Raw genomic sequence first — 20,224 nt, forward strand, 5'->3', positions numbered from 1 at the left:
GCGGGCGGCGCCACTCCGGGTCCGATTTGGCGGGCGGCGCCCCTCTGGGTCCGATTTGGCGGGCGGCGCCACTCTGGGTCCGATTTGGCAAGCGGGGGCACTCTGGGTCCGATTTGGCAAGCAGGGGGCACTCTGGTCCGATTTGGTGGGCTGGGTCCGATTTGGTGAGCGGGGCAATAATTATAAGACTACAGATAGTGTTTTGGAATTGTGCTCTACTGTCTACTGTTTATAGGCGTTGGCATAGTAACTGGGTCTCACTGCGCATATCAATGAGCTAATCAACCAGGTGGCAGTTATTTTTAGAAATTGCCTCAGAAATCAGGCCCATTATAAACGTATTGGAAAATTTCCCTATTGAAACGCATTGAGACACTTTTTTCAAACGCAAATTGCGCCAAAACTACAAATCCGATCGACACGAAAAATACTTAGCACACCTCTCAGGAACGCTGGCTTCGAAATGACACCTCACTGGAGTCTGTGAGTTTAGCGGTTCGGGCCGCATTACGTGCGGACTGAATAATAATAAGAATAATAACTAGATGGGTATTTCCGGAAGGAACTACAGATAGTGCTTTGGAATGGTGCCTGGGCTGCCCCTGCAAGACTTTCACACTTGGGTGCCCCTCAGGCGCCGGTTTGGTAGTTGTAACCCCTCAGGGTTGAGGCCACTCTGGGTCCGATTTGGTTGGCGGGGTCACTCTGGGACCGATTTGGTGGGCGGGGTCACTCTGGGTCCGATTTGGTGGGCCGGGTCACTCTGGGTCCGATTTGGTGGGCCGGGTCACTCTGGGTCCGATTTGGTGGGCCGGGTCACTCTGGGTCCGATTTGGTGGGCCGGGTCACTCTGGGTCCGATTTGGTGGGCCGGGTCACTCTGGGTCCGATTTGGTGGGCCGGTCACTCTGGGTCCGATTTGGTGGGCCGGGTCACTCTGGGTCCGATTTGGTGGGCCGGGTCACTCTGGGTCCGATTTGGTGGGCCGGGTCACTCTGGGTCCGATTTGGTGTCCCGGGTCACTCTGGGTCCGATTTGGTGGGCCGGGTCACTCTGGGTCCGATTTGGTGGGCCGGGTCACTCTGGGTCCGATTTGGTGGGCCGGGTCACTCTGGGTCCGATTTGGTGGGCCGGTCACTCTGGGTCCGATTTGGTGGGCCTGGTCACTCTGGGTCCGATTTGGTGGGCCGGGTCACTCTGGGTCCGATTTGGTGGGCCGGGTCACTCTGGGTCCGATTTGGTGTCCCGGGTCACTCTGGGTCCGATTTGGTGTCCCGGGTCACTCTGCGTCCGATTTGGTGGCCCGGGTCACTCTGGGTCCGATTTGGTGGCCCGGGTCACTCTGGGTCCGATTTGGTGGCCCGGGTCACTCTGGGTCCGATTTGGTGGCCCGGGACACTCTGGGTCCGATTTGGTGGCCCGGGACACTCTGGGTCCGATTTGGTGGCCCGGGTCACTCTGGGTCCGATTTGGTGTCCCGGGTCACTCTGCGTCCGATTTGGTGGCCCGGGTCACTCTGGGTCCGATTTGGTGGCCCGGGTCTCTCTGGGTCCGATTTGGTGGCCCGGGTCACTCTGGGTCCGATTTGGCGGGCCGGGTCACTCTGGGTCCGATTTGGCTGGCCGGGTCACTCTGGGTCCGATTTGGCGGGCCGGGTCACTCTGGGTCCGATTTGGCGGGCCGGGTCACTCTGGGTCCGATTTGGCGGGCCGGGTAACTCTGGGTCCGATTTGGCGGGCCGGGTCACTCTGGGTCCGATTTGGCGGGCCGGGTCACTCTGGGTCCGATTTGGCGGCCCGGGTCACTCTGGGTCCGATTTGGCGGCCCGGGTCACTCTGGGTCCGATTTGGTGGCCCGGGTCAGTCTGGGTCCGATTTGGTGGCCCGGGTCACTCTGGGTCCGATTTGGTGGGCCGCGTCACTCTGACTGACAGCAGGACAAGGGAATGGCTGATAACAGAGAGAAATAAACTGACAGCAGGACAGGGGAATGGCTGATAACAGAGAGAAATAGACTGACAGCAGGATGGGGGAATGGCTGATAACAGAGAGAATAGACTGACAGCAGGACAGGGGAATGGCTGATAACAGAGAGAAATAGACTGACAGCAGGATGGAGATTGGCTGATAACAGAGAGAAATAAACTGACAGCAGGACAGGGGAATGGCTGATAACAGAGAGAAATAGACTGACAGCAGGATGGGGGAATGGCTGATAACAGAGAGAATAGACTGACAGCAGGACAGGGGAATGGCTGATAACAGAGAAATAGACTGACAGCAGGATGGGGGAATGGCTGATAACAGAGAGAATAGACTGATTGCAGAACGGGGAATGGCTGATAACAGAGAATAGACTGACAGCAGGACAGGGGAATGGCTGATAACAGAGAGAATAATTGCGGGAAAAAAGCCTAATAAGAATAAATAGACTGACAGCAGGACAGGGGAAGGGCTGATAACAGAGAGGAGCTGATATTATCTGACTGACAAAACCTGTTTCCTAGTGGGCTCGTAGGCGTTGGCATAGTAACTGCATCTGACTGCGCATATCAATGAGCTAATCAGCCAGGTGGCAGTTTTGAAATTGCCTCAGAAACCAGGCCATTATACCCTATGAGGAAATTTCCCTATTGAAATGCATTGAGCAATGCTTTCCAATGGGGGGAAAACAATTTTCAAACGCAAATTGCGCCAAAACTACAAATCCGATCGACACGAAAAATACTTAGCACACCTCTCGTGGACGCTGGCTTCGAAATGACACCTCACTGGAGTCTGTGCGTTTAGCGGTTCGGGCCGCATTAATTGCGGAAAAAAGCCTAATAATAACTAGAAGGGTATTTCCTGAAGGAACTACAGATAGTGCTTTGGAATGGTGCCCGGGCTGCCCCTGCAAGACTTTCACACTTGGGTGCCCCTCAGGCGCTGGTTTGGTAGTTGTAGCCCCTCAGGGTTGAGGCCACTCTGGGTCCCATTTGGTGGGCCGTGTCACTCTGGGTCCCATTTGTTGGGCCGGGTCACTCTGGGTCCCATTTGGTGGGCCGGGTCACTCTGGGTCCCATTTGGTGGGCCGGGTCCCTCTGGGTCCCATTTGGTGGGCCGGGTCACTCTGGGTCCCATTTGGTGGGCTGGGTCACTCTGGGTCCGATTTGGTGGGCCGGGTCACTCTGGGTCCGATTTGGTGGGCCGGGTCACTCTGGGTCCGATTTGGTGGGCCGGGTCACTCTGGGTCCGATTTGGTGGCCCGGGTCACTCTGGGTCCGATTTGGCGGCCCGGGTCACTCTGGGTCTGATTTGGCGGCGTGGGTCAGTCTGGGTCCGATTTGGCGGTCCGGGTCACTCTGGATTCGATTTGGCGGCCCGGGTCACTCTGGGTCCGATTTGGTGGCCCGGGTCACTCTGGGTCCGATTTGGTGGCCCGGGTCACTCTGGGTCCGATTTGGTGGCCCGGGTCACTCTGGGTCCGATTTGGTGGGCCGGGTCACTCTGGGTCCGATTTGGTGGGCCGGGTCACTCTGGGTCCGACTTGGTGGGCCGGGTCACTCTGGGTCCGATTTGGTGGCCCGGGTCACTCTGGGTCCGATTTGGTGGCCTGGGTCACTCTGGGTCCGATTTGGTGGCCCGGGTCACTCTGGGTCCGATTTGGTGGCCCGGGTCACTCTGGGTCCGATTTGGCGGGCGGCGCCACTCTGGGTCCGATTTGGCGGGCGGCGCCACTCTGGGTCCGATTTGGCGGGCGGCGCCACTCGGGGTCCGATTTGGCGGGCGGCGCCACTCGGGGTCCGAATTGGTGAGCGGGGCAATAATTATAATATGACTACAGCTGTATGCTGCGGGGCTCCGCGCTGTATGCTGCGGGGCTCCGCGCTGTATGCTGCGGGGCTCCGCGCTGTATGCTGCGGGGCTCCGCGCTGTATGCTGCGGGGCTCCGCGCTGTGTGCTGCGGGGCTCCGCGCTGTGTGCTGCGGGGCTCCGCGCTGTGTGCTGCGGGGCTCCGCGCTGTGTGCTGCGGGGCTCCGCGCTGTGTGCTGCGGGGCTCCGCGCTGTGTGCTGCGGGGCTCCGCGCTGTGTGCTGCGGGGCTCCGCGCTGTGTGCTGCGGGGCTCCGCGCTGTGTGCTGCGGGGCTCCGCGCTGTGTGCTGCGGGGCTCCGCGCTGTGTGCTGCGGGGCTCCGCGCTGTGTGCTGCGGGGCTCCGCGCTGTGTGCTGCGGGGCTCCGCGCTGTGTGCTGCGGGGCTCCGCGCTGTGTGCTGCGGGGCTCCGCGCTGTATGCTGCGGGGCTCCGCGCTGTATGCTGCGGGGCTCTGCGCTGTATACTGTAATAATAATAAGACTACAGATAGTGCTTTGAAATTGGGCTGTGCTGTCACTTTAAGAGCTGATATTATCTGACAAAACTGACCTGGTGGAGTTGGTAAGCGTTGGCATAGTAACTGTGTCTGACTGCGCATATCAATGAGCTAATCAGCCAGGTGGCATTTGGCAGTTAAGTTATTTTTAGAAATTGCCTCAGAAACCAGCCCATTTTAAACGTATAGGAAAATGTCCCTATTGAAATGCATTGAAACAATGCTTTCCAATGAGGGGGAAACAATTTTCAAATGCAAATTGCACCAAAACTACAAATCCGATCGACATGAAAATAACTTAGCACACCTCTCGTGGACGCTGGCTTCGAAATGACACCTCACTGGAGTCTGTGCGTTTTTCGGTTGGGCCGCATTAATTGCGGAAAAAAGCCTAATAATAATAAGAATAAAAAGAAGAATAAGAAGTTATCCACGATGGAATAACAGTATAGTGCTTTGTTCCAAAGCACTATAATAAGAAGAAGTTTACCACGGTGGAATAACAGTATAGTGCTTTGTTCCAAAGCACTATAATAAGAAGTTTACCACGGTGGAATAACAGTATTGTGCTTTGTTCCAAAGCACTATAATAAGAAGAAGTTATCCACGATTGAATAACAGTATAGTGCTTTGTCCCAAAGCACTATAATAATAAGAAGTTTACCACGGTGGAATAACAGTATAGTGCTTTGTTCCAAAGCACTATAATAATAAGTTTACCACGATGGAATAACAATATAGTGCTTTGTGCCAAAGCACTATAATAATAAGAAGTTTACCACGATGGAATAACAGTATAGTGCTTTGTTCCAAAGCACTATAATAAAATCTAAGAAATCGGATTACAATATGTTGCTTGAACCTAGGGGGTTCAAGCACCATAATAAAATATAAGAAATTGGATTACAATATGTTGCTTGAACCTAGAGGGTTCAAGCACCATAATAATAATAAGAAGTTAACTACGGTCGGATTACAATATAGTGCTTTGTTCCAAAGCACTATAATTACTGAAAATAGTTCAGAAAATCACCGCATCCAAAATAAGAAATTATATGGGGGCAGTTCTACGCTAAATTAGCACAAGCATTTAGACAAAAAAAGCGTATATTGAACAAAGTGGAAAAAACTTTACTAATATCAGAACAACATGTATATGTCACATATTGAAAAGTAGCCAATGGTGCTTGAAAATGCAATAATGTCATAGGACATGCCCACGGTTATGTAGAAATAACCAAAGCGTACTGCACTTATACTACCTAAAATAGTGACAAAGCTCTTAAAATTGCATAGAAAAATAACTTACCGCTGCCCAGGTGATGGTGCCACTTCCCCTACGCGCGTTTCGGCAGCGTGCCTTCGTCGGGAGGAGTGGCATCATAACCTAATCATACCCCTTTTAAACCCAGAGAGACCAATCACAACACAGCAGGTCCCAGATCATGTGACTAGTGAACAGGAAAATGGTGCAGGGGACGCCGGTATTTGTAGTTTATTCCTCAAGTAATAGCTGGATAAAGAGAGTACCGTCATGGGACCGTGGTGGATAGGAAGTCAGGAGAGAGTATGTCAGTATTTGTAGTCGATTATAGTTTTAAAGTATTTGCCGGGTAGAAGCCAAGTTAAATAGCCAAATGTCGGCGCATGCAGATGCCGACAGAAACGGATCAAATGGAGTGGACGAGGGCGTCACGGCAGAAGGCGAGGCGCCGTAGCCGGTCCGCAACCCATGCAGATATGTGGGCGGAGACCCTATCCAGTGCCCCGCCCACCGCCGGAGATTGACAGTCGTCGGCAACCTGTCCAGTGCGTCAGCACGCATACGCACCGGCCAAGAAAGTTTTACCCAGAATGGTGCGTAACCCACCCACTGCCCATCAAACCTACCACATCCGGGGCGGATGGATTACAAGGAGAATTTTTTAAGATGTATGCTTCCTTTCTGGTGCCCCGCTTGCTAAGTGTGAATGAGAACACATAGAGACGGGGATCGCTTCCTATGTCTGAGAGAGGCCATAGTTGTACTGATTTTAAAACTTGGGAAGGACTCTTCTCTCCTGGAGTCCCATTGCCATATCTCTCTCCTTCCAGTTGATGTCAAATTGTTTAAGTTACTGGCTCATAGTTTGTCCCGGTTTAAAACATCAGTAGTGCGTGAAGACCAAACTTCATTTATCCCACATAAATCTACTTTCATAAATATTAGACATCTGTTTCTGGGTCTTCAGCTTGGCTCAGTTAGGGAGGGCAATTCTGTCACTGGATTCTGCAAAGTGCTTTGACAGCGTGAAATGGAACTATTTATAGGCTGTTCTGGACAAAACGGATTTTGGATTTAGCTTCATAAGTTGGGTTAAACTATTGTATGTTTCTGCCAGAGCAAGAATTTGAGTTAATGGATGCATTTCTGAGCCTTTTAATCTCGGAAGAGCTACCTGGCAGGGGTGCCCCGTCTCCCTGTTGCTATTTGGGATCACTATAGTGCCATTGGTGGCCTTGGTTCAATCCCCTGGGGAAATTAGTGGATTTAGATTTGAACAGAGTATCCTTCCACGCTGACGACGTACTTCTATATTTAGAAGAGGTTCAAACTTCTATAATACTGGTGATGAATATTAGTGAGGAATATCGAAAGTGGTCTGATCTCCTGATAAATTAGTCAAAGACCGTTCTGATGGGGGGCCGTGGCTATGTAGTTGAAAAGAGCGGACGCACCTTAGGAGAGCTCCTATCATCCTGTGGAAATCCTGTTACTTAGACCCCCTTTAGAGCGGTTCTTTGGACTGATTTATAGTCCCTCTGGACCGTGGAAGACATCTGGCTGCCGTGGGAGTTCGAGAGGGGTGCGGAGGAGAACTAAGCTCGGCGGAGTCTGGGGGAGCACGAGGACCGGAGTGCAGTGGCGGCCATCTTGCAAGCGCGCGCTCTGATAACATAGAGCGGCGCCGACCTCTCATCAGTGCCGGAGTCTCCCCTGGCGTTCTGGGGATCTCCGGTGCGCACGCTACGGGCGGCAAGCTTCGGTGTGGCGGACGAAGGGGACTGCGGAGGGGTACTGGCAGTGGAGGTGACTCACCCATGAGCGCACTCTCTGACAGTGGAGACGCGTTGCAGAAGCCCATAACTGCAGCACTATTGGGAAGGTGAGCACACATCCTAGGCTTGTTACTGAGGGGACGAGCAGTGAGTGCTCTGAAAGACTGGGCCCTGCGTTCCCCTATCTGAGAGACATCTGTCCCATTGGTGCTTGAAATTTGGACGGTCTGGCCCCCCTCCTACAAGCCTCTCCTGTCGGTGCTGTGGGGTCCCCCCCTGTTCTCCAGACATACTGGACATAGTGTCTCTGAGACTGCCTAACAACAAAGAGGTGGGTGCGGTGTGTTTGCCCTGAGAAATTGGGCCCTGCACTCCCCTGTCATATAGATACTCTGTTCACCAGTGCCATAATATTAGAAAAATTAACCCCCTCCTTGCTGCTCCCCCCCCCCTCCCTGTGGAGACTGAGAGAACTAACGCCATAACATCAAAGGGACTAACCCCTTTCCTGCTGCTCCCCCCTGTGGTGACTGTGAGACCACACGTGTGTTGAAGTGGCTATTTCTATAAATTCTATCACTTAGGCCATGTGCACACGTTCAGGATTGTTAGCGTTTTTTTCGCGTTTTTTTCGCGTTTTTTCGCTATAAAAACGTGATAAAAACGCGAAAAAAAACGCTTACATAAGCCTCCTATTATTTACAGGGTATTCCGCATTTTTGGTGCAAATGTTGCGATTTTTTCCGCGAAAAAATCGCATAGCGGAAAAAAAAGCAACATGTTCATTAAAAATGCGGAATTGCAGGGATTCCGCACACCTAGGGGTCCATTGATCTGCTTACTTCCCGCACGGGGCTGTGCACACCATGCGGGAAGTAAGCAGATTATATGCGGTTGGTACCCAGGGTGGAGGAGAGGAGACTCTCCTCCACGCACTGGGCACCATATAAGTGGTCAAAAAATAAGAAATAAAATAATAAACAGTCCTATACTCACCCTCGATGTCTTGCCGCCTCCTCGCACGCTGCCGTTCGGTTTCTGTACCTGGTGTGCGCTGAAGGACCTCGCCGAATGACGTCACTGTCCTGTGATTGGTCGTGAGCGGTCATGTGACCGCTCACGTGACCGTGACGTCACGGGAGGTCCTGTGCGCACAGACCAGCTATACGGAACGGACGCCGGTGAGATGTCTGGGTGAGTATAAGCATTTTTTTATTTTTTTTATTATTTTTAAACATTCTATCTTTTACTATAGATGCTGCATAGGCAGCATCTATAGTAAAAAGTTGGTCACACTTGTCAAACGCTATGTTTGACAAGTGTGACCAACCTGTCAGTCAGTTTTCCAAGCGATGCTACAGATCGCAGGGAAAACTTTAGCATTCTGCAAGCTAATTACGCTTGCAGAATGCTAAAAAAACGCGAAAAAAACGGAAAAAAAACGCAAAAAAAAAAATGCGGATTTCTTGCAGAAAATTTCCGGTTTTCTTCAGGAATTTTCTGCAAGAAATCCGCAACGTGTGCACATACCCTTAAATTACCTGTCCAGTGGTCTCTTGAGGTACAATCTTGTGCTTAATAATACGGGACCTGAAATTGGAGTCCAACCTACCTATAATTACCTCTGAGACCACTTTGTGGAGTCCCTTTTGTCTGCCCACCATGCAGCACTCTAGAGGAGCAGCGGCTGCTGAAAAACTAAAAAAATACGCCAAGGAAGATACTCCTGATAATGTGCGCAATCTTAGAAATAATCCTGCACCATCTCAGCGCAAAAGTCATCCCTCTGATAGTAACGAGGAGGGAGAACAAGATGAACTGACTCTTAAACAGGCATCCGAGCAGTTAATGCAGGCTATCTCCCTCACTAGATCATCTCTTACGGAGAAAATAGAAGATGTGCATACTGAAGTGGGCCGCCTGCGACATGATATGCAAGCTATGAGAGGGCGTATTTCGGAGGTTGAAACGAGGGTGTCTCATATAGAAGACACTATCACTCCTATGGAGGCTAAACTGACAAAAGCTGCTGGTTCCGTCAATGCTTGGAAGCAGAAGGCAGATGATTTGGAAAACAGACTACGCCGCAACAATATCCGAATTATAGGTCTCCCGGAGCGGTCGGAGGGTCAGCAGCCCAAGCAATTTCTGGAGGATTGGCTTTAAGTCTTCACTAGGAGACGGATTCTCCTCGACATTCTCTGTGGAGAGGGCCCATAGAGTCCCGACGAAACCTCTTCCTCCTGGAGCTCCGCCACGACCTTTTCTGGCACGTCTCCTTAATTGTAGAGACAGGGATGCCATTCTTCGTCTGACGCGGCAGAAGGGCCTCATTAAATTCAATAATGCTACCATATTGGTTTTTCCAGACTTTTCCATGGAGCTCCAAAAGCAGCGGGCACGATTTATGGATATCAAGAAACAACTTAGAGATAAGAACATCATCTACTCCATGCTTTATCCAGCCCGGCTCCGTATTGTCCATAAGGGCTCCTCTTTATTCTTTACAGACCCAGCGGAAGCGGCCGAATGGTTGAGGTCTCGCGGGGGTCTAATGTGGAAGACTCCTAATCTGGGTTCTTTGACTAACGGCAATATAAATGGAGCTCTCTGTCTGGGTGCGAAAGATGTCAACAATACCGGACACTGAATTCAGTGAGGGTATCCCCTTTTCAATTTGACTGTGGGAGTATGGAGATATACTCCTCTATTGTTCAAGTTTTGTTTGGTTTGGTTTTATGTACCAGTTTTGATTGTTTACTGGGTATGGTTGCCGCCAATACCAGCTCTTTGCTCTGTGTGATGTCTCTGAACTGCACCCGAATAATAATGATCTGCATTAGTTCTTCCTTTAGGTGTAAACATGGGGTCTGAAATTATATGTATGACCTGGAACATACGAGGTATCAAAACCCCTCGAAAGAAAATCATGGTATTTTCGCAGATAAAAAGATGTCATCCTCATGTTGTAGCACTAATAGAGACACATTTAACGAGGGACACGGCTCGATGTATGCAAAAACCGTGGGTACACTGGTCTCTACATGCCTTTCACACTAGCTACTCAAGAGGGGTCTCTGTTGATACACAAGGAGGTTAGGTGGGAGGCCAGGGCGGCGAGACGTGATCCAGAGGGTCGTTTTGTCTTTGTGCATGCATTCATTAATTCACGAGAATGTGATATTGTGCATTTATAACCCACCCTGCTAATATGTCGGTCCACCGTATGGCTCTGGGCTTCTCCCTAAAATATCCGGATGCCAATGTTATTTGTATGGGTGACTTTAATCTAGTTATGAACCAATTTATAGATAGACTGAGATTAGATGACGCAGCATCCGGAGAAGCTTTACCTCAATCCCCCTCTCAATTGGCACTGTTCATGGAAGGTAGCGGTTGGCTGGACTTATGGAGAATAAGTCATCCAGAGGTCAGGGGGTATACTTGCCACTCATCTACTAAGCAGTCTTTGTCTCGAATAGACTATATATTTGGGTCGGGTGGTTTGGCATTATGGGTGGATAGTATTGAACATGGTAGTCGAGGGATCTCAGACCATAGTCCAATTATTCTTAGACTTAAATACGGGCAGTCCGATAATAATAAAGCCTGGAAATTGAACCCCTTTTGGTTAAAATTAATAGACTCTAGTGATAGGACAGTCGACCAGTTAAATTGTTTTATTTTAACACACCCGGAACCCCAGAACCTTGGTTCATTTTGGGATACCCTGAAGGCATACCTAAGGGGATGCTTATCTTCTAACATTTCCTATATCAAGAGGATGACGGCGGGGAAGGATGATGAGATAGAGCAAAGATTAAAGGACTCAGAAGCCACTTATATAGCTAATCAGACTAGCAGTAACAGAATTGAATGGCTCACTTCTCAGAGGCTATATACCCAACATGCAGATGTTAAGTCAAAACACAAACTATTATTTACCCGTCAGTCCTACTTTAAGCTGGGGAATCAGGCCAGTACACTCCTGGCCTTCTTAGTGCGCCAACATAATGCCTCCAACACAATATTGCAGATCCGTGCATCAGATGGCTCATTAGTTTCCTCTACTGACGATATACTTAAAGGTTTTTATGATTATTATAACTCATTGTATAAGTCTAGTAGTGGTTTTGATGTTTATGAATGTTTAGATTACTTATCGGATATAACGTTCCCCTCACTGAGCCCATCCCAGCAAGCCTTTATGGAGGCTAAATTTACTCTGGAGGAGGTAGAACATGCTATAGCAGACATGGCTACTGGGAAGGCCCCGGGACCTGATGGGTTTCCCATTGAATTCTATAGGAAATACTGTGACAAATTAGCACCTATCCTACTGAAGGTAATCAGGGGAATATGGGGAGGAGAGTCTGTGCCTGAAATGTTTTATGATGCCAACATTATCGTGCTCAGGAAGAAGGGGAGGGATCCTCTAGATTGTGGATCATATCGACCAATCTCTTTAGTGAACGTAGACTACAAAATCTTTACTAAAATTCTAGCTACCAGACTGAATACGACCATATTAGATCTTATACACCCGGACCAAACTGGTTTTATGCCTGGGAAAAGTACTTCCATTAATATCAGGCAGGTGCAATCGGTTATTCAATATAGTTCACTAGAACCGGATAATAAATGGGCATTGGCTTCGCTGGACGCAACCAAGGCTTTTGACTCCCTTGAGTGGTCCTTCCTCTTTGCATGTTTGCGGAAATATGGACTTAGGGACAAATTTCTAAGAGGGCTAGGCACACTATATGCAAAGCCTAGGGCGCGCATGGTGGTGAATGGCTCTATGTCTGCACCGTTTCCTTTACATAGGGGAACTCGCCAGGGATGCCCTCTCTCCCCGGCTTTATTCGCCTTGGCGATAGAGGCTTTGGCAATACGGATGAGGTCCTCTGTAGACATTAGGGGGATACATATTGCTGATCGAGTGGACATTATTGGTCTTTATGCTGATGATATGGTGGTGTTTATGGACCAAACAGAAGATATGTTACCAAAAGTAATAACGATGATTGATAAATTTAGTAAATTTTCTGGTCTCTATATAAATTGAAATAAATCTGCCCAAATGCCTCTCTCCCATGCCCCAATGTCATGCCTTAAAACTCTCTCGCTATAACCCATTGTCTCCAATTTTAAATATCTGGGAATACATATGTCTCAACGCAGTCAACTAGATTTACATCTTAATATATACCCACTACTGGACCTGGTTAAATCCAAATTTGCTACCTGGGATAAACTCACACTCTCTATGGCTGGTCGTATCAACCTGATCAAAATGATACTACTCCCCAAATTGAGCTACTGCTTCCAGCACAGCGCTATCTCAATACCTAAATCTTTCTTTGCAACCCTAAACTCCCTTACTACATCTTTCATATGGGTGAAGGCTAGGCCTAAACTTAAGTTAACCACTCTGCAGAGACCCAAACAGGGGGGAGGGGCGGCCTTGCCAGACTTCTACCTATATTATCTTGCCGGACAGTCTAAAAGGATAAATTCATGGATGCCCGGGAACTCCCTTCCTAACTCTGAAAACCATATACTACACTCAGCCAGAATCGATTGCCCGCTGGGGTTTTTGGAACTGGAGAGAATTAATGTTCCCCGTTTGCTGCCTCTGCTCCGATCGACACGATCAATATGGAGGCAAATTAAAAAAATAATTAAATTTGTTGACATAGCAGTCGAAATGCCACTGTGGAATAACATTTATTTTCCGGAATTATTGGGCCACCCGTCCACTGAGTTTTGGATATCGCATGGTGTTCTCTCAGTGGGTAACATACATAGCCAGGGGATTTTTATCTCCTTTGAACAATTACAAAATACTTATAATATACCGTATTTTTCGGACTAAAAGACGCACCGGACCATGAGACGCACCCCAAATTTTCAGAATAAAAATAAGGAAAAAAAAAAAATCAAATGGGGGTACGTCTTACAGTCCGAATTCAACTTACCAGTGAAGGGATCGGCACAGGTGGAGAAGTGGTCACGGGTTTTTCGGTGGTCCAGGCTGGTGCATTGGCCTCCAGGAAATCCCATCCCAGGCTGGTGCTCTCTGCTTGGGCAGAGGTGGAGGCTCTGTGCCCCGGGGCAGTGGCTGGGCCCCGGGGCAGTGGCTGTGCTGCAGGCAGTGGCTGTGCTGCGGGGCTGTGGCAGCGGCTCTCTGGGCTCAGTGGGGGCTTCGACAGCATTTCGTCAAAGCCCGGAGGCCCCCGCTCATCCGGCATGTTGCGGTGGCCTCCGAGAACATGGGCCCCGGAAAAATGGCCGCCGAGCCGGCGCACGCTCTGATTCAGATCTTGTTGCCGAGATCTCGCCCCGAGATCTCGGGAGACGAGATTTGAATCTGAGCGTGCGCCGGCCCGGCGGCCATTTTCCCGGCGCCCATGTTCTCGGAGGCCACCGCAACATGCCGGATGAGCGGGGGGCCTCCGGGCTTTGACGAAATGCCGTCGGAGCCCCCACTGAGCCCAGAGAGCCGCTGCCACAGCCCCGCAGCACAGCCCCTGCCCGCAGCACAGTTCCTGCCCGCAGCACAGCCACAGCTGCACCAGCATGGGAAGGGAGGCTGCATTGGGACCGCTGCCGCATAATTTGTAAGTACCATATATTCCGACTACAAGACGCACCCCCATTTTCCCCTTACATTTTTGGGGAAAAAAGTGTGTCTTGTAGTCCGAAAAATATGGTACCGAGGTCTCAATTTTTCCGCTATTTACAACTAAGATCAGCCTTTCAGTCACACGTACGGAATATGGGTGCAGGTCGAGCTATCTCATCTCTACCGTTAATAGGAATCCTTAATTCGCAAGGCCCTCAAGGACTCAATTCCTCTTTATATACCTATCTATTATCCATAGGCGGAGGATCTATTATAGACTCAAGGGGAAGTGGGGGAGGCTCCTCCCAGATACACTGGGAGAAGAATGGGATGAAATCTTGGAATCTTCACTTAAAGTCTCCCCATCAATCAATAATAGGATGACCCAATTGTACATTATATATCAATCCTATTTGACCCCGACTCGTCTCTTTAAAATGGGTCGTCTCCAATCAGCAGACTGCTTGAGGTGTCACTCCAGTAATGCGGATTTCATTCATATGATTTGGAAATGTCCTATTGTTTTTCATTATTGGAAAGCGGTGACGACACTATTGACATCCTTGGTGTCGATCCCTGTCCCACTTGAGCCATTGATATGTTTGTTTGGAGTATGGGAAGCGGATGCCTGGGACCATTACACTGGGATTTTTCTGAGGGAGACACTGTTTATGGCACGAAAGTTGTTGGCACTACGGTGGATGGGTGGTTCTAGCCCATCTCTCAGAGCATGGGTTGAATTAGTGAATTTGATTATTCCGTATGAGCGGACATTGTATCAAAATAGAGGTTGTCCAGCTAAATTTGAGAAAATATGGGGAAGATGGAACTCCTCCTGTCATACTTTATAAGTAGTAATAACTCCGTATATGCGTGAGAAGTGGGGTGTATGATTTTGGAGGCATTACTTACTTGCAGGGCGGAATTTATATAGAATTCTCCTTTTGGCGGCACTATATGTTAGTTTTAGAAGTTTTATTAGATGTTATTGTAATTAAGGTTATAAAATAGGATATTAACGATCAATATGCACTGTTTGCTATCCTTGTAATACTTTAGACATGGTAATGCATGGTAATTATCTGTAATTTATGGATAATGATGGATACAAAGCAAATGTGTGTGTGATTTATTCTGCAATTAATAAACGAATTAAAAAAAAAAAATAGACCGTTCTGATGGCAGTTGATCCTTTCCCACCAGACTTTATAACTCTACAATTACAGATACCAGTGGTAGATAAGTTTAAATATCTTGGGAAAAATAGAGTGAGACCAATGGAATCCGCCCACTCCACACTCACCCATCCTCGCAGAAATCTCAAACACCTCAATTTACACTCTGAGTCCCTTCCCCCTCTTACAGACATAGCTTCCTTACATGACACAGATGCTGCTTCCACTTTATACTACACCACAACAGCAGCACTTGATTCGGCCGCCCCCTTCAAAACTTGTACAATCAACAGGCAACCCTGACTGAACAGCCAAACCAAAGAACTGAGTGTCAGGACTCTGAACATTTTTTACCTTTTGCGCATTACTGCCCTTTTCCAAGATGGCGTCTTTGGTCTCATGTGCACTGTGTCTTCCTGCTATAAAACTCCACCCCAGCCTACAGTCTGTGCTAGAGTATTCTGCCTTGCATCCAGCTCCTGACCTCTGATTACTCCCTGGCTATACACCTGCTCCTGTGAACCTGTGTGGTGATCCTGCTACTCTGCTCTGAGTTCGTGCTGCATACACAAGTTTCCAGTAATCCTTCATCTGTTGTTCGTGTTTACTTCCATCTGCATTTGCTGGACATGTAAGCTGTTTCTGCTTTGCAATAACCTGAGACTATTAACCAGGCCTCCTTGGTTGAGCTAAGATATGATTTGAACTGCCTAATAAGCATATCTATCTGTGCCTGGACTAAGACAAGGATTTATTCGTGTCAAGTATCCTCAAGAATAACTGTGCTTCATAGACTTTCTGCTTGATTGCATTTTCCTCTGAAGTTTCCTATAGACTGCTAAGCTGCGTTTATTATTTGCACCAAGTGTTGTGGACTTGATTTTCTCTCTGCACCTGTTTGAAGCACCGTGTGATAATATAGACTTAACCACTTATAAAACTGTGTCCTGTAGTTGTCTTGTTCCACGCAAAGATTCTCCTGAGTTATTCCCTATAATTATTACAGGATACTCTAGCCTAAAAAAAAAAAGGAGACTGCTGGAACAATGACTGCAGAAAGCAAATTAGAGCAGGTGTTTTCCATAATTAGATCACTGCAGAAAGATGTGGAAGATCTGCAAAAGAAGTTTGGAAGCTTTGAACACAATCAACAAGTGTTTGGACAAACTTTGCAGGACTTGAGCAACTTCATGGCAGCCCAGGAAAACAAACTTGCTGGCATAGAGTCCCAGTATGGACGGGCTTTTCAGGACATAAGCACGCAAATAGCTGCACAAGTGACTTTACCCTCTGGGCCACCTCCACCAGCTGGCCCACCTAATTTGCCTCCATTCAGATTTAATGGTGATCGCGACAAATTTTGTGGCTTTGTGAATCAATGTATGCTATATTTTGATGTGCATGCTGACCGTTTTCCTACTGATAGATCCAAAGTATTGTGTGTAATAATGCTACTGACCTCAAGAGCGCTCGCCTGGGCGAATCCGATGTTTGAGTCTCGTGACCCACGGTTAAATGACTTGGATGATTTCTTGGCCGCTATGGCATTAATGTTTGATGACCCTAATCGCCGTGCAACCGCTGAATCTGCTTTGTTGTCTTTACGCCAGGCTAAATGTTCTGTTATTGAGTATGCCACTGAATTCAGGAGATTGGCGGTAGATACCAATTGGGACAGTTATGCACAATTGCCTATTTTTAAAAGGGGTCTGTCTAGTATTGTAAAAGATGAACTAGCCCGCTCTGAGTCACCACAAGAGCTAGAGACATTTATACAGCATTGTGTGCGCATTGACATTTGCCTTACTGAGCGTAGGCAGGAGAAATTTGCTGCATATAACTGTGTTTCTAACTTTTCCCTTCCTTCCAAATAGCCTGCAGGTAAAACCTCTCGGGAGGTGGAGGAGGTGCCCATGCAAACTGATTCCGTTCAGAGGCGCGAGATCAATGAGCGCTGGGAGCATCACCTTTATGAAAGTCTATGTTTCTACTGCGGCCAGTCTGACCACTTCTTGATCAATTGTCCTAAGTGTCCTAGACGGCCTAACAAGGTGCTAGCAGCAATGGGGGAGTATGACAACTGTGATGATGAATCTGACATCTCTGAATGTAGCCTGCCTTTAAATGCTGTATTCCATTCACTTTCTATGACTTCACCCCCCAAGCAGCTGAAGGAAAAGAACTCGCTGTTCTCTCCCTATTAAGATCCTGTGTTTAGGACAGTGGATTTCCAGTTCAGCTATGATTGACTCTGGTGCAGGTGGCAATTTCATGGATATCGCATTTGCCAAGGAACATGGTATTAAAATTCAGCAAAGAGCCTCTCCAATTACTATGGAAACAGTGGATGGGTCACCTTTAATCTCTGGGCCTGTGGATCAGGAGACCGTACCCCTTGAAATTTTGTTGGAGCCTAATCATCAGGAGCAACTTTCTTTCTTGCTAATTTCTTCTCCTCATTTTCCTGTGATTTTGAGGACATGGACACTTTGGATGGACACTTTGAATCTCTTGTGATGCCCTTCGGGCTTTGTAACGCCCCTGCAACATTTCAACACCTTGCTAATGACATTTTCAGAGATTTGTTGGACCAGTTTGTAGTGATCTATTTGGACGATATGCTAATCTTTTCTGACTCTCTACAGGAACATGAAGAACATGTCAAAACTGTTTTATGACGTCTGAAAGAGAACTATCTGTATATTAAGCGGGAGAAATGCGAGTTTCATCGTTCTGAGACACAGTTCTTAGGTTATATCATCTCTCCCCAGGGGCTGAACATGGAATCTGGTAAGATTCAGGCTATCCTTGACTGGCCGGTACCCAAGAACGTTAAGGAGGTCCAACATTTTATTGGTTTTGCAAATTTCTACAGACGCTTCATTCGAAATTTTTCTGATATTGTCCGTCCCATTACTTCCTTGACAAAGAAGTAAAAGCCCTTTAAGTGATCATCACAGGCTCAAGAAGCTTTTGATCGGCTTAAGATCTGTTTCACATCAGCACCGCTGTTGATAAACCCAGATCCAACACTTCCTTTCACTTTGGAGGTGGACGCTTCTGATAATGCTTTGGGGGCTATTCTCTCCCAAAAAACTGGAGAGAAGGGTCTGCTACATCCTTGTGCTTTCTTTTCCTGTAGACTAACCTCAGCAGAGAAGAATTACGACGTGGGAGACAAGGAATTGCTGGCTATTATTGCGGCTTTCAAAGAATGGAGGCATCATCTGCAAGGAGCTGCACAACAGATCATAGTGCTAACTGACCATCGCAATCTAGAGTTCCTTAGATCCGCTAGATGTCTTTCTTCTCGTCAGGCTCGTTGGAACTTATTTTTAAATCAATTTAACTTTATCTCGTACCGTCCAGGTTCTCGTAATGGGAAGGCTGATGCTTTATCCCGAATCCATGCTGCGGATTCCGTACCTGGAGCCCCGTCCAAGACCATTCTATCTGATGCCAATTTCATCGGAGTTATCCACGATCAGGACTTGTGGAAGGAGTGCAGGGAGGCCTATGAAGGTGATGTATTTCTGTCCAACCCTCCTGTGGATATTAATCTTGTCTTTAAGGGTGGTATGTGGTTCAGATATTGACGTATGTATGTCCCGGAGGTCGTCCGTCTGCAGATCCTCAAGTTGGTACATGACTCCAAGTTGGCTGGTCACAGGGGGTACAGAAGACACAAGAGTTCCTGAGCCGATTCTTCTGGTGGCCAACTTGCCTGAAGGATACCAAGGACTATGTTCTCTCTTGCGAGGTATGTGCCCATTACAAGACTCCTCATGTGGCACCTACGGGTCTTCTACAACCATTACCTGTTCCGTCCCGCCCTTGGGGGTCTATATCAATGGACTTTATTGTGGAGCTGCGTACATCGGGGGGCATGAATACAATCATGGTGGTAGTTGATCGCCTGACTAAAGCTGCTCATTTTGTTCCGTGCACCGGCCTCCCCTCAGCTAAAGATACAGTGAACTTGGTTATACAGAATGTCTTTCGGTTGCACGGGGTTCCGGATGAGATCGTCTGACCGTGGAGTACAGTTCACTTCAAGATTCTGGAAGGGGTTTTGCTCTGCACTCAATATTAATGTCTGTCTCTCTTCTGCTTACCATCCCCAGACAAATGGTCAGACTGAGCGTACCAACCAGACACTGGAACAATATCTAAGATGTTATGTCAGCCATCTCCAGGATGATTGGTTGAAGTTGTTGCCGTTAGCCGAATTTTCATATAATAATTCTCAGAACGCCTCCACTAAATTTACACTTTTCTTTGCCAATCTGGGTTATCATCCGTGTATTTTACCTAGGTCTCCAATTAATTCTCCGGTTCCGGCAGTGGAGGAAAGGCTGACTGCGATGAGACTGAATCTGGGGGTTCTGAAGGAATCCCTGACCACAGCTCAAGAACGTTATAAGAGATCGTCTGATAGATTCCGTAAACCTGCACCCATGTTCAAGGTAGGAGATTCCGTGTGGTTAGCAACTAAGAATCTGAAGTTAAACGTTCCTTCACAAAAACTTGCACAGAAATTCATTGCCCTTTCAAGATCAAAGGTATTGTGAGCTCTGTGGCCTGCCGGCTGAAGCTGCCTAGGACAATGAAGGTACCCCCAGTTTTTTATGTATCTTTACTAAAGCCTGTATCTCCTAATACCTTCCAGGGACGTGTTGTGCCACCTCCGCAGCCTGTGGTGATTGATGGGCAAGAACAATTCGTGGTGGAGGAAATTATTGATTCCTTGATTCGCAGGAATCGGCTCCAATATCTGATAAGATGGCAGGGATATCCCCCTGAGGAAGACTCCTTGGAACCTGTGGGAAACATCAATGCCCAACAGAAGATTTCTCCTTTTCATCAGAGATTCCCTGAGAAACCAGGTCCAGGATCGTCCTGAGGCCGCTTCTAAGGAGGGAGTAATGTCAGGACTCTGAACATTTTTTACCTTTTGTGCATTACTGCCATTTTCCAAGATGGCATCTTTGGTCTCATGTGCACTGTGTCTTCCTGCTATAAAACTCCACCCCA

General features: G+C 48.1%; 1 protein-coding gene across 3 annotated transcripts in view; it reads left to right on the plus strand.

Moving 5' to 3' along the window:
* The window catches only part of LIG1 (DNA ligase 1), a 572,167-nt gene that overhangs the window by 447,022 nt on the left and 104,921 nt on the right, over positions 1 to 20,224 (plus strand). The window lies entirely within an intron of this gene.

The sequence above is a fragment of the Ranitomeya variabilis genome, chromosome 4 (assembly GCF_051348905.1).
Source record: "Ranitomeya variabilis isolate aRanVar5 chromosome 4, aRanVar5.hap1, whole genome shotgun sequence".
In the NCBI taxonomy this organism is placed as follows: domain Eukaryota; kingdom Metazoa; phylum Chordata; class Amphibia; order Anura; family Dendrobatidae; genus Ranitomeya; species Ranitomeya variabilis.